Source organism: Zingiber officinale, chromosome 4B (assembly GCF_018446385.1).
Source record: "Zingiber officinale cultivar Zhangliang chromosome 4B, Zo_v1.1, whole genome shotgun sequence".
Taxonomy (NCBI): Eukaryota; Viridiplantae; Streptophyta; class Magnoliopsida; order Zingiberales; family Zingiberaceae; genus Zingiber; species Zingiber officinale.
This window is the reverse complement of record NC_055993.1, coordinates 18,460,591-18,476,242: the sequence shown is the minus strand read 5'-3', so window position 1 is coordinate 18,476,242 and position 15,652 is coordinate 18,460,591. Positions and strand designations below refer to the sequence as shown.

Here is a 15,652-nt window from a genome sequence, read left to right as displayed (position 1 = left end):
TGCAAATGGTACCCGGTCCTGATTATTCTGATAAGAAAAATTCGGATGACTTCTCTACCCAGGGTTGTAAGTGTTGGAGTATGAATTGTGCTATCTTTGATTGTAACTGACTATTGCATCACATTGCTCAAGTTGATTTATTTGTGCAGAGATTGACCCTAAGGGGCAAGTATCTTGAGCCTGATCCGTACTTCCGCAAGTCTCGCACGCACACACACATAATTGCATTGGCAGTGTTATTTCCTATAGTCTCAAACTTTTTAGTTAAAGCATCCAACTTTGTAGACATGAGTGTGATTGCATCTACATCAAATTTTCCTGAAGCCTTGATTTGATTCCCAGAAAAGGAGCCTCCAGATCTTTCAGATGCCCATTGATGATGGTTCAGGGCTACATTTTCAATGATGTCTTTGACTTTATCTAAGCTCTTGTTCACTAATATCCCTCCTGCTACAGAATCAAGGGACACCTTCGTGCGATAGTTAATGTCATTATAAAATGTATGTAGGACTAACCACTTCTCAAGCCCATGATCAAGGCACTGTCTGAGCATACTCTTGAATCTGTCCCATGCTTCAAATAATGATTCTAAGTTTGTCTGTCTGAAGCTTGCTATTAGATTCCTCATGAGAGCTATTTTGCTTGGTGGATAAAATTTGTCCAAAAATTATTGTTCACATTGCTCCCAAGATGCTATACTATTTGCTGGTAAGGAGTTAAGTCACTGCTTGGTTCTGTCTCTTAAAGAAAATCCAAACAATAGTAGTCTCATTGTTTCTGGTGGAACTCCATTCACCTTCATTGTGCTACAAATCTTATAAAATGATTCCAAGTGCTGGTTTAGATCATCATTTCGTTCTCCTCCAAATTGATTATGCTGGACCATGTGGATTACCATTGGCTTTATCTCAAAGTTATTAGCTTCAATTGGTGGCATGGTGATGCTAGACCAAAGCCCACGTGCATAAGGTGCTGCGTAGTCTTTCAAAGGTTTGTCACCCATTTTCGATGCTTCTTGTTCTGCTTGGAGTCTTTGCAGGGTTCTTCTCCTTCGAAAAGTTCTATCGATCTCTGGGTTGAATGACAGTAATTCTCTTGCATGATTAGCTCTTTGTATACAAGAACAGGGTATCAAACTATCCAAATGCAACACGAGAATAGAGTTTTTAAAATTTTCAAAGGTAAAAAGAAAATGCAGGAGATTCAAAATGCAGAAAAAAATATAAAAATTTAAGCAAGCAAATGCAAGATGTAACTGTTAGGGCAATTTCCCTAGGTCAAGGTTGACCAGTTTGATTAAGCTTGAGTTGAGTCAAGCTTGAATCAGGATTTGAGTTTTGATGTTTGACAATATAAGGAGGTTGCTGGAGCAATCGTCCGGTTATGGAGATGGTCAAAGGGTTGACCAGGTTGATGAGAATACAAGTCAAGTAGGTCAAGGTTGACAGGAGATTTGACTGGGAAAGTCCTAACTAGATGTTAGGCATTTGGAAAGTCCTAGTGAGGAGCTAGGCAGGGGAAAGTCCTAGTGAGGAGCCAGACAATTTGAAAGTCAAAGTGTGATCTTGGAAAAGTGTTAGAGTGTATACTAAAAGTGTAGCATTTTGTATAAACATTTAAGAATCACATTGGTCAAATGTCTACATTTATGCTAAGTGTAGTTGTTCAATTAATTTATATTGTTGATAACATGATGTATGGTGTCACACACAGAAGATCATGTTATCAGTTCCTTATAAATTATAAATAGTAGCTCACAACTAAGATAGATAGGAACAAACTATTGGAATAGTCGTAGTGTAAATTGGTATTAGTTTATCTAGACTATAAAATTGCACTAGTACACTCTTAGTGTATTGAGCAGGATCATTTAAGGTAATTTTTTTTATACCGACTTAGTAAAAGAACAAGACCTTTGTTATTATAGAAGTGTGTACTCTTAATCCCGATATAATAACAAGCACGTGTACTTAGTATTTATTTCTTTGACTTATCAAATGGTGAGATTTAACTTGATAAATCAAAAGGCCCGATAAGTTGGGAAATAATATTATTTATAGTGTATGTTGTTGATTATAGAAGGAAACTGTGTCCTAGTAATCTAGGTTGATAATGTCCCCAAGGGGAGCTCATAAGGATTGTTATGTAAACCCTGCAGGTGGACTTAGTCCGACATGACGATAAGGTTGAGTGGTACTACTCTTGGACTAAGATATTAATTAAAGTGAGTTGTTAATAACTCATTTAATTAATGGACATTCGACATTTTAAACACAGGGAGATTAACACACTCATATTAAGAAGGAGCCCAAAGTGTAATTTGAGATTGGTGCAGTAGTTCAATAATAATTCTTTAGTGGTATGAATTATTATTGATGAATTTAAGTTGGATATTCAGGGTGAACATGGGAAGCTTAATTTTATCGAGAGACCAAAACCAATTTCTTCTCTCGATCCTTATTGTAACCTCAATAAAATTTTGTATCCACCTAAGCCCATCTTCTAGTCCGTACGTTGACGTTGCTATCCAAGGTTGGTTCTCAACTCTGATGTGTCAACGTTTGAGAGCTTTGAAAAGCAAAGCTTTGAAAAAATATTGAAGAAGTTTTGAGAGTTTTGAAAAGCAAAGCTTTGAAAAAACGTTGACGCTTTGAGAAGTTTTTACCAACGTTGATGTGTCAACGTGGAGAAGCTTCTCACATTGAAGCTTTGAGAAATTTATTAGCAACGTTGATGTGTCAACGTGAAGAAGTTTTGAGAAATTTAAAAGCAAGTTTTGATTTGTTAACGTTTTGTTAGCAAGTTTGAAAAGCTTGCTTGCCAAGCTTGATGTGTCCACGTTAGAGCGTATGACCGGTCATATTATAAAAAGGATGTTTTAATTTTTTAAAAAATCTCTTCTATATTTTAAAGAGAGATTTTAAATTTTAAAATTTTTCTCTTTTATAATTGGTCACATGATTTTAAAAGAGAAGTTTTTAATTAATCTTTCATTTTTTGTAGTTGTCTACAATATTTAAAAGAGAGAGATTAATTTTTAATAAAACTTTCTTTTTTTTGTAACCATGATTTAAAAGAGAAGTTTTAATTAATCTTTCCTTTTTTGTAGTTGTCTACATGGTTAAAAGAGAGATTAATTTTAAAACTTTCCTTTTGTTGCCATAGACAATAAGAAATTTAAAAGAGAGTGATTTTAATTGTTATTAAAATTTCTTTTTTTTTTGCCAAGACCAAGGATTATAAAAGAGAGGGAGAGGGTGCCTCATGAGAGATAACCTTAGGCTTTCTCCTCTCTTCCTTGGTGTGGCCGACTCTCCTTATGCTACTTCCTTTTCCTTGGTGGCCGGCCATGGCTTCTTTCCCTTCTCTTTGTTTTCTTCACTTAGGCCGGCGGCACCTTTCCTCTTGTCTCCTTTTCTTTTGCTTCCTTAGTGCCGGCGGCATCAAGGCTTTGAAAACCTTGTGGCTGGTTGCTTAGAGAGGAAGAAGAAGAAGAGGAGAAACACATGGTGGCCGGTTGCTTGGAGAAGAAGAAGAGAAGGAAATTTTTGATTTTAGCATCGCTTGGTGGCTAGAGATTCTTGAGAAGAAGAAGTGGCTCAGCTGGTTTCATCTTGGAAGATCGTTGCCCACAAGCCGTCCAAGAGAAGGAGAGGAATACAACAAAAGATCAAGAGGTTGTTGCATACAAAGAAAGGTATAACTAGTAATTCTTTTCCGCATCATACTAGTTTTCTTTGTATGAATTCCAAACATAAGAGGCTATTGATTCTAGATTTCGAATTTGTGTTTCTTTTCTTTTTCGATCTTGTGATTTGATTGTTCTTAGTGGTTAAACCTAGGGTTACCATAAGAAGATTAAATATTGAATTTTTATAAAAGGCTTTGTGGAGGTAGTGGTGGATGATCTCATACCCAAGAAGGCCAAGTGCCTCGCCATGTTTGACCTGGGAGCCGATTTTAGAAATAAATATTTAATCATCTTTGTAACATGAGTCTGACTTGGATCAATAGTGTTAAGTTCTACTTGCGATCTAAGTCTAAACCTCTAAGAACAGATAAGTTAAATTTGGAATAAATAATGTTAAGTTCCGTTTGCGATTCCAAGTTTAATTTCTAAAGAACACATGGTAGCTAGGAAAAGGTTCAGACCTTGTACAAAATTTTTGTACAGGTGAACCGGTATGATATTCCCAGTAGAAACCAACACAAAGGAGAAAGTCCTGGTGAGGAACCAGGCAATTGGAAAGTCCAAGTGTGATCTTGGAAAAGGAGAAAGTCCTGGTGAGGAGCCAGGCAATTGGAAAGTCCAAGTGTGATCTTGGCAAAGGGTGTAAGTCCAAGCATGTGGTCTTGGCAAGATAAGTCCTACTGTCACTTGGCAAGGAAGACCCGACAACTGGTATGAGGTAGAAGGAAGCTCCTAAAGGCAAGGCGTGAAGGATGGGGAGATATCCAAGGGACGCAAGGCTAATGGAGGAGGCTAGAAGGCTAGTTCGAGGTTGGTCGGGTGTGGCCAAATGCTAGGCATGGAGATCCAACAGGTCACGGTTGACCGAGAGTTGGGTTGGAGACTTTGGACTTGAGATTGAGTCAAGTCCAGGATGGTCAATCGATTGGGCAATCGATTAAACCAGGGTACAATCGATCAGCCGATCGATTGGAGTGTGCTGCGAAGGAAGAAATGACCCAATTGATTGGTCGATCGATTGGGAGCATGAGTCGTGAGCACAGAGGCCTTCCCAATCGATTGGGAATTTCCAATCGATCGGTCGATCGATTGGAGCTGGGAGTTCTCGCGTGATCGCGAGAACACAGAAAGCATCTGAATCGATCGGTGGATCAATTCAGACTGTCCCAATCGATTGGTCGATCGATTGGGATTCGACCGTTATGCAGGATGCAGGTGATGGACGACTGCGTGGAGCGGTGCTGACATGACAATCGATTGAGGATGGTTTCAATCGAATGGGAGCACAGGATATAGCCGTTGCAGAGCGATTTCTCCGTAGTTCTTTGCGAACTTCTCCTGCAATCTTCAGCGATTTTCATGCGAGCTTCTTCTGATATTCATCGCCAGTTCTTGAAGGCACTTGAGTGCATCCCAAGGTTCAAGAGGCAATAACAAGCAACAAGTAAGCAAGAAGAAGGGTGTATTTCATTTATATCTTGTATTTTCTTCTTGTGTAAGTTGTGTTGTTGGGTGTGAGTTTGTATGAGGCTTCTCCGCCTCTGGCTGCGACCGAGAAGGAGTTGTTTTCATAGTGGAGGAGCATGTCGTGTGTGGATCCTTGGATTAGTCACCTCTTCTTGAGGTGGATACCAAGTAAATCCTAGTTGTTAGCATTGTGAGTGTTTGTCTTCGAGTATTTTGCTGCACAACAACAAGACGAAGCAAACCGACGCAAGCGCGATGAAACACTATTCACCCTTCCCCCTCTAGCGTGCACATCGGTCCCAAAAATTGGTATCAGAGCGAAGTTGCTCTTCTACGGACTAACCACCAAGAGAGCAAGAAGCTAGAGGAAGAAGAAGATGGATATTGAAGGACCACTCGGATGGGATATCCGAATTCCACCTCCGTACGACAAAGAAGACTTCAATTATTGGAGGACGAGGTTGGAAACTTGGTTCCAAATAGATTGGAACCAATGGGTTGCATTGGAAGATCCATTTGAGCCTCCAAAGGACAAAAAGGGGAAGCGCCTCCAACCTCGACATTGGACCGAGGAACAAAGGGAGCAAGCAGAGGCGGATAAGGAGGTAACAAAAATTTTGTTAAATCTATTGCCCTCTAACATAATTTTGAGTGTAGGTGAATATATGAGTGCAAGTGATCTTTGGAAAAAGGTCATTGCCTATCATAAGAACCCCACTCAATTTCAAGGAGTGGATGAGCTTAAGGAGAAGGGCTCATTGGTCCAAGAAGAGAAGGACCAATCCGATGTTGACATAAGGTCAACATTCGAGGAGAAGAAGGAAGAGGAGGAGAAGGAAGAAGATGAGAGATCTTCTACATCTTCAAGAGAGGAAGAGGTGGAAGTATCCACATCCTCAAGAGTTGAAGAGGTGGAAGCACCCACACCCTCAAGAGGAGAAGAAGAAGAAGATGATGTAACCTTCACAATGCAAGATAAATCAATGGAGGATCAAGTACCACCCCTACAAGCAAAGGTATAGAAATTTTGATTGTGAATAATAAAAATCATATCATTTGCTTTGAGTGTAGGGAACATGGACACTATAAGAGCAAGTGTCCAAAATTGGCCAAGAAGAAGGGCCAAGTGGCAACCAAGGCTAAGGAGAAGCCTAAAGTGGTTGGTCCCATGGAACACAAAAGCAAGGAGCACATTATGTACTTCTCATGCAAACAAAGAGGACATTACCGAAGTCAATGTCCTAAAGAGAGGAAACCAACCAAAGTCAAAGGAGGAAGCACAAGTCTAGGGGGAGCTTCCAAGGTAAAAACCAAGGCATCATTTAATGAATCTATTCCTTTGACACAAGATAAAAAAGCATGCTAGAAATAATTCTTATCATCTTAATGCTATTTATCATGAGAATAGGAGGCATAATGGCTTTAAGGATAAATATATTCCTCCTCATGCTAGATTTACCACACCTAAGATTAGAAAGGTAAATAACAACTTAGGCAATAACACCAAGGACTTTAGATATATGCCTAAGAATAGAAATGCTCAAGAATTTAAGGAAAAACCAAAATCTAGAGATTTATGGAGTGAAAATCAAGGCTTGAGGACAAAACTTGATAATTTAGAAAGGACTCTAGCAAGAATGGAAAACATGCTTAGGGGTCAAAATGAGCATAACTTAGGAAAAGCTAGACAAGAGCCATTCAATGGCTATAGGGATTTGGGATACAAACCTAAAGTCAAGAAGGATGTGACTTTTTTTCATAGGGTTCCATATAGCTATGGGACCAACCCTAGGTGTAAAGGTCAAGTCAAGGATACTAGGGAAGGAATCCCTAAAGGTTCTTTTGACAAGACCAATATGACTAAGACTTCCAAGAAGTCTAACAAAGTCACAAAGAAGGTTACAAGGGAAGTTATCCCTAGGAGTGACCTAGTAGAAGTGACCAAGGCTTCTAAGAAGCCTAGAAAGGTTCTTAAGAAGGTATCTAGGGAAGTCATCCCTAGTGAGTACCTAAGCATCCAAGGAGTACCAATAGGTTTTGGGTTCCTAGGAGCATATTCTCTACACCCTAGATGGATTTAGAGAGTATCAACTCTAATTGGAAGGGTAGTCAACCCAACCTTGATGAAGTTGGCACTTGGAGAGCATTTTCAAGGTTTTACTAACCTTTGAAAATGAGAAGGATTATTAGTGTTACGCTTTGAAAGAGTAAAATGTGTCAAAATTTGAGGAGTTGAATCTAATTTAAATTGACACACTTGAGAGAAGCAAAAGAAATGCCAAATTGGGAATTTGACATTTTCTTATGGAATTAAGGGAAATGTAAACCTTAATCTAAATTGTCACTCTTAGAAAGAGTAAAATGTGTCAAATAAAATTTGATGATTTAATTTTTAATTTAAATTGGCACAAATAGGAAAAGGTAAAAGACATGCCAAGTTGGATTGTGGCATTTCTTCAATAGGCAATCTAGGATTATAATTTAAAGGCTTAGCTAAGGGATTAAGGATACTTAGATAGTCTATCTAGGTATATTTTATATATGCTAAAGTGTCATGATTGATTGCTTATCACATGTCATGACATCATGTGTTGCATTTATTTTTAGCATGAAAAATACAAAAATATCATGTAATGTCATACATACATCATGTAGCTATAGCATGTTTCTTTCTTTTGAAAATTGTTTATTTTGATGTATGCCATATAACATCATACATTATGTTGATTTCCTTGTAGTTAAGGACAAAAGACATTTATCATGAATGGTAAATATCTCAACAAGTGGGATGACACCAAGTGACATCCTAGGTGGATGATCATAAGTTTCATAATGCCTAGATAGTTATGCATGATCCCTTAATTTAGGGCAAAACCAAATATACATCTCAGAAAAAACCATAAGGTGACTTGTATGTGTTTTAGTACACATTAGATACAAGTGAGATGTTAGGATGGTGAACAAAACTCAAGATGTTGATTTAGTGCATCTTGTTGAATTTTAGGTTCATCAAAACACATAGTTATGTGTTTTCCAATCATTGGGAAAGCTAATGTACAAGTCATGTGCATTGAGCCCAAGGAACATGGTTAGATATTGGTTTTGAAAATAATTTTAAAAGGCTTTTGGAAAACCTTGGTGAAAACTATCTTTTGATAGTAATCATCATTGAATAGTTAGACATAAACTTGGAAGAAAATACTAAAATTTTTACAAGGTCTCAAGTTTGTGTCAATCTTTGAAAATAGGAAGTATTTTCATAAAAAAACTATTTGTCCTTGATAGAATATACCCTAAATAATTTCTACATGAGTTTTCATGATTTTTAGAGGTTTGTATAATTTTTGGGGAGTTTCTGAAGTCTGCTGAAATTGAATTTCAGAGAAATCAGAAACCCAATCGATCAGTCGATCGATTGGATGAGTTTAGATCGATCAGACGATCGATTGAAAAGATCATTCCCATGAACAGAAGGTCAGTGAATCGATCAGTCGATCGATTGATCCAGGCTGGATCAATCAGTTGATCGATTCAGAGGGAATTTCTACGGGCAGAAGCTTGCAGAATCAATTAGTGGATCGTTTAAAGTAGCTTCAATCGATTGAGTCCCAACTTCAATCGATTGGGAAGTCTGATTTTGGCCTAAAAAGTCTGATTTCAGCACTTTAAGCTACTTCAAGCTCCAATAACCATTCCAAATCTCTTGGAATACATTTGTATACATTTAGGGAAAGTTTTCTTGATGAAAACAAGTATGGATTGGTTAAGATAAATCAAAGTGAAGTTTAGGATGGGGTTTAGTTTCAATTTCGAATTTTGGAACCTCAAAACTTTAAGTTTTGGTTTTCAAGGGTCATTGACCATTCCTAACCCTTTGGAATACACTTGTATACATTTAGGGGGAGCTTTCATGATGAAAACAAGTATGGATTGGTTAAGGTAGACTTAGGTGAAGTTTAGGTTGGGGTTTAGTTTCATTATTGAATTTTGAACCTCAAAACTTCAAGTTTTAGTTTTCCTAACTGTTTAGGAACTCCAAGTCATTGTTGGTGCAATGACAGAAGTTTGACCATATTTTTAAGGGGGAGTTACTCCTTGAATGCATGAAAATTTACTTTCAAGGATCTTAGAAGGGGGTTAAACTTGGTCGAGTATTGGGGAACAATGAAACATTGGTTATCTTCATTGCTAGGATGGTAAATGCTCTCGGATGAGCATTGTGGAGTAGGTTACTGCTTAAGGGGGAGCATTGAATTAATGAAGGAGATCAGACCTTCATTAGTAAAGTGAAAAATGCTCTTGGATGAGCATTGAGAAGAAGATTACTGCTAAAGGGGGAGAATTGAATACAATGAATGAGAGTTTCATTGGGAAGTTGATGCATGCTCTAGGATGAGCATTGTGAAGTGAAGTAGAGCTCAAGGGGGAGCTTTGGCGGCAATGAAGAATATGAAATCTTCATTGTGGGGTTGTTAACAACATATGAGGTTGTAAACAACGTAGAGTTAACTCTTATGGAGAAGAGTTTATTTTCGGTTTTTGATGTATGACAAAGGGGGAGAATAGAAGGTTAAGTTAGGCCTTCATCCCAAGCAGGGGAGTTTGCCCTCTAGAAAAGGGAGAGAATGAAGGAAACCTTCATTCATGCCTTGTCATGAAAGGGTTAAGGCTATGAGATTTAGCCTTGTGATAAAGAAGAGGTTAAGGCTATGAGATTTAACCTTGTGATAAAGAAGATGTTAAGGCTATGGGATTTAGCCTTGGTATAAAGAAGAGGTTAAGGCTATGGGATTTAGCCTAACTTAGAGGTATTGTCAAACATCAAAAAGGGGGAGATTGTTGGGGCAATTTCCCTAGGTCAAGGTTGACCAGTTTTACTAAGCTTGAGTTGAGTCAGGATTTGAGTTTTGATGTTTGACAATATAAGGAGGTTGCTGGAGCAATCGTCCAGTTATGGAGATGGTCAAAGGGTTGACCAGGTTGATGAGAATACAAGTCAAGTAGGTCAAGGTTGACAGGAGACTTGACTGGGAAAGTCCTAACTGGATGTTAGGCATTTGGAAAGTCCTAGTGAGGAGCTAGGCAGGGAAAGTCCTGGTGAGGAGTCAGGCAACGAGAAAGTCCTAGTGAGGAGCTAGTTAGGAGAAAGTCCTGGTGAGGAGCCAGGAAGTTGGAAAGTCCAAGTGTGATCTTGGAAAAGGAGAAAGTCTTGGTGAGGAGTCAGGCAATTGGAAAGTCCAAGTGTGATCTTACCAAGGAGAAAGTCCTGGTGAGGAGCCAGGCAATTGGAAAGTCCAGTGTGATCTTGGCAAAGGGTGTAAGTCCAAGCATGTGGTCTTGGCAAGATAAGTCCTACTGTAACTTGGCAAGGAAGACCCGACAACTAGGATGAGGCCGAAGGAAGCTCCTAAAGGCAATGCGTGAAGGATGGGGAGATATCCGAGGGACGCAAGGCTGATGGAGGAGGCTAGTTCAAGGTTGGTTGGGTGTGGCCAAATGCTAGGCATGGAGATCCAATAGGTCACGGTTGACCGAGAGTTGGGTTGGAGACTTTGGACTTGAGATTGAGTCAAGTCCAGGATGGTCAATCGATTGGGCAATCGATTGAACCAGGGTCCAATCGATCAACTGATCGATTGGAGTGTGCTGCGAAGGAAGAAATGACCCAATCGATTGGTCGATCGATTGGGAGCATGAGTCGCGAGCACAGAGGCCTTCCCAATCGATTAGGCAATTGATTGGGAATCTCCAATCGATCGGTCGATCGATTGGAGCTAGGAGTTCTTGTGCGATCGCGAGAACACAGAAAGTATCTGAATCGATCGGTGGATCGATTCAGACTGTCCCAATCAATTGGGCGATCGATTGGGATTCGACCATTGTGCAGGATGCAAGTGATGGACGGCTGCGATGGAGCGGTGCTGACATGGCAATTGATTGATGATGGTTTCAATCGATTGGGAGTATAGGATATAGCCGTTGCGGAGCGATTTCTCCGTAGTTCTTTGCGAACTTCTCCTGTGATCTTCAGCGATTTTCACGCGAGCTTCTTCCGATCTTCACCGCCAGTTCTTGAAGGCGCTTGGGTGCATTCCCAAGGTTCAAAAGGCAATAAGAGGCAACAATAAGCAACAAGTAAGCAAGAAGAAGGGTGTATTTCATTTATATCTTGTATTTTCTTCTTGTGTGAGTTGTGTTGTTGGGTGTGAGTTTGTACGAGGCTTCTCCGCCTCCGGCTGCGACCGAGAAGGAGTTGTTTTCATAGTAGAGGAGCGTGTCGTGTGTGGATCCTTGGATTAATCACCTCTTCTTGAGGTGGATACCAAGTAAATCCTAGTTGTTAGCATTGTGAGTGTTTGTCTTCGAGTATTCCGCTGCACAACAACAAGACGAAGCAAACCGACGCAAGCGCGACGAAACGCTATTCACCCCTTCCCTCTAGCGTGCACATCGGTCCCAACAATAACTTCAAAATAAAATTTGCAAGAATTATTTAAACTATAAAGAAAATAAAAATTTAGTATAACTTAAATGATTATCACTAATATTATAAGCGCAATTCCCGGCAACGACACCAAAAACTTGTTACGTTTCCGAAAGTACACGGATACGCCGTCAGTAATAAAAGATACCAAACCATAGAGACTGATTATAAGCACTAGCAATCGCTCACGTATAATTAGCTAAACTATCGATTGTTGAAAATTTACTATCTAGAAAGAAGGAAGAAACTTAGAAGAAGGAAAAGAGAACTAGACTAAGTGTTGAATATATCGGTTTGGAGAATATTATAGGAGTTCAGTTTCATTATGGTGTTTACTAATGTTGTAAAGTATGATATCCAAATAATAATTAAATAATAAGGTTATTTGAGAAATAATCTTATTGGATTTTTCGAGAATTTTTAGAAAATTTTCGGGATTTAAATGGAGTCCTTATGACTTGTTTTAAGGGGATGAATCAGTTGGGCTGGGAGAAAGCCTGTTTAGATATTCCAATTAAGTTGGGAGTTGATTAGGATAATTAACCTAAGGATATAAAGTGTAACCTAGGTTTTATTTACCTCTTCCTCTTTCTCCCGACGCATACCTCTCTTTCCCATGTCACGCCCCGGAGGAGTCTCTGTCCGAAGAAATTTCGGCAGCATCTCCCCTGTACGGCGGACAATCTGAAACTTTTCTACAAGCACTATATACCTCAGCCACATGCGGCTGGAATAATACAATAAAAGAAAACAAACACCACGCAGTTAATAATAAAGCAGCCCACTTGGCTGTACCAAAACCAAAACACAAAACTGCTAGCCGGCTAGGCTTACACAACCAATAACAAATACAAAACACCACATAACGACGTCAACCCTCCAAAAATAAAACCAGAGTACAGAGCTAAACAAACTGATACATAAAACAAACAAAACATACGTGAAACCGATAAGTCTTCTGATGTGACGTGGGGACCAGCAGACAGGATGCTCCAAGCGACACCATAAATAACCTGGTACCTGAAAAAGATAGTGTCAACGGGGGTGAGTTCAACAACTCAGCGAATACCAATGGACATGAGTAGTAAGGTATATCTAACAGCAACAAACATGGAATACAACTTCCTAATCATATATAGGGAATATGCAAAACTGAAAGGTAACTGAGGAAGCTGTACTCACCAGGAACTCCTATCCAGACAAAAGGGTCGTCAAACTGAAAGTGTCAATAATCCTGTATGCAGGTCAAAAGTATGCATCCAACCAAAATGCAGCAAACACAATCATAAGAATATAAATGCATCAATGCATATGATGCTAATGATGCGTCCTGGTCACCCCTGACGCCAGTCAGTCATCTCACACACAAATGGTGAGACCGAGTGGGTAGGGCTGTGACAACCGTGCACTCTGTCGTCACTACTCCTGATGAGTGACCGAGTGGACGGGATGCTGTCGGAGTACTCCTGTCCTGTGACCCCAAATCATAAATGGGGGAGCTCAATGCTCTCATCTCCCGGTACACGATGACGGGGAGGAAATCTCTGCCGGCTACCACGCTGAGTCACCTGACCAACGGAGCCAAACAGAGTCCACCATCTGCCGGCTACCACGCTGCTACACTAAATGCCAGCGGAGCCAAACAGAGCGGAACTGACTGCCGGCTACCACGCTGACCAAACAGCAGAACCGCCACACACCTGTCTGATATACCACTAATCCATGAGTGGTGGTGTGTGCAGTACATGTAACTGGCGATGTGCTCAACCATAGTAGAGCCGACAATCGCGCAGCATGCAATCATGATGCATGACACTAAGCAGGGTCATAAACTGATCAACATAACCATATCCATATGTATAAAAATGAGTACGGTAAAATCAATGGTCACATACCAAGATCTAGAGTACACAGATCAGATAGAATATCAAAAACCTATGTCCTGAACCTAATAAGTATGGAATATCCTGATCAGCATAGAAAAATCCATATATACATAATATGGGTACCACAGTATCAGTAAGCCAAATCCACGGATCTAGGGTATACAAGTCCTCTAAGGTATAACAACCTAGACCCAAATCATATCCCTCTTCCATAGCATATGAACCAACAATATACACAGATCAAAGAATCAGGGTCTAAACACCCGAATCATATATGATATACAAATAGAGGTACACAAATCTGATATGGCACAAAAACCTAAGTATCAGATAATCTAAATACACAGGCCAGAAACAACAATCCAAATCCTAGTCCTAACCTCAGTAAGCATGGTATGTCACTCTAGAAACTAAGATACTCATGGTAACAAGATAATCATGGCAACAAATCACGAGATATAAGCACGGATACATCACAGGTGACAAACCTAACATGCTACGGATATCAAACAGTGACATACCAAAGGCAAACATATTCATTGCTTGCAGTTATAAAATACTATGCATATCCAAAGACAATATCATAAAAGATAAGTCAAGAGGTACTCGCCTCAAATATCGTGCGTGCCAAAGGAAACCCCACGTAAGGCCACTCGTCGCAATTCAGAGTCCTGTAATATATGATATCCAAATTTAGCTAATTACATATAAATAAATTAGCTAAATCAATCCTCGAGAAGCTATAATAAATCCAGATCCAATTATAAACCCTAATTGGATCATCTAACTCCTCAATCAACTTAAACTAATCCATTCAAATTTTTGAACTTGCAATAAGCATAACCAATCATAGCAACTGACCCAATTTAACCCTAATTCTCAGTATAAAACTCACCTCAACAGATGAATTGCTGTTGATCCACAATTGAAAAGCTGCAACTGTATGCTGCCAGAAACTCATGGCTGAAACCACAATAAATCCTCCCACATGCTTGCTGGTCGGAATCAAACAACAACCCTTGATCAACTAAGAAAGAAGAACCAGAAATCAACAATACCATCTGTTAACCACTCAGTTCCTATACAAATTGCTCTCCTTACCTCTTCTACAATCGCTGGTGTTGACTCAAAATCCGTCGATGCTGAATTCCAGTTAACCGTATGGAATCAAGCAACTCCTTTACCATTTTGTAACCAACAGTCGAATACTCCCGACAACAGCAGCATAGCATCAGGTGGAGTGACGCTGAGAACAAAGGGGAGAAGCAAACTCGCAGTCGGCAATGGCAACCAAAGGAGAACTAGAGCTCGGCTAGAATGCTGCCAAATTGCAGCAAAAGAGGCGGTCGTCCGCTAGGGCAAAAGGGCAGGCTACTGCCGGCGATGTGCGGCAGGGCGATGTGGCGTCGTCGGGCAATGATGAGGGGTAGGCGGACGACGCTAGGGTAGAGGGAAGGAGCTCTGCTCAGTGATCGGAGGAAGGTTTGGTGGCTGGGATCTCCCCGGCGAACGGCGACGCCATCGGCAAGGCACAGTGTTGGCAACCGGTGCTAGGGCTGAGAAGGAGCTTGGTGGCAGCACAGTGAAGATCGAAGAGGGCGGCGCCGTCGGGTGGAGTAGCCGAAGAGTTGATCGGTGACGAGAGGAAGGAGATAAGAACAGCGCCGGTTAGGGCACAGGGTCGGGGGAAATCGGGAGAGGGAAGCAGCGTGGGAGAGGAGAAGAAAATAAAAAGAAAAGATATATAAAAGAAAAAGGAAATGATTTAAAGAAAATAAACATTTCCTCTTTAAAATAGAGTAGCCCAAACAGGCCTTCCCGTGCCCTATTTTTATCCCCGTAAACTCGTCCATACGGTCTCCGAAAAATTCCCGAAAAATCTCCAAAAATTCTGAAAAATTCTCTTATTAATATTCGCCTATTTCCGGTATTTTACATTCTCCCCCACTAATAAAAATTTGGTCCCCAAATTTCGTTATCTACCATCAGCAAGTACTAATAACAGATACAGAGTATATATGCTGAACGGTAAATAAATCACATACCTCAAGTGAAAAGATTGGGATATCGAGCTCGGATCGTATCCTCAAGCTCCCAAGTAGCCTCCTCGTCTGAATGATGCTG

At 40.1% G+C, this 15,652-nt stretch overlaps 1 non-coding gene across 1 annotated transcript; it reads left to right on the top strand.

Annotated features, from left to right (window-relative positions):
- The first annotated feature begins 524 nt into the window (after positions 1–524).
- LOC121978936 lies at positions 525–631 on the top strand. The gene has a single exon (XR_006111255.1). It is a non-coding gene; the product is annotated as a small nucleolar RNA R71 (small nucleolar RNA).
- The last annotated feature ends 15,021 nt before the right edge of the window (positions 632–15,652 follow it).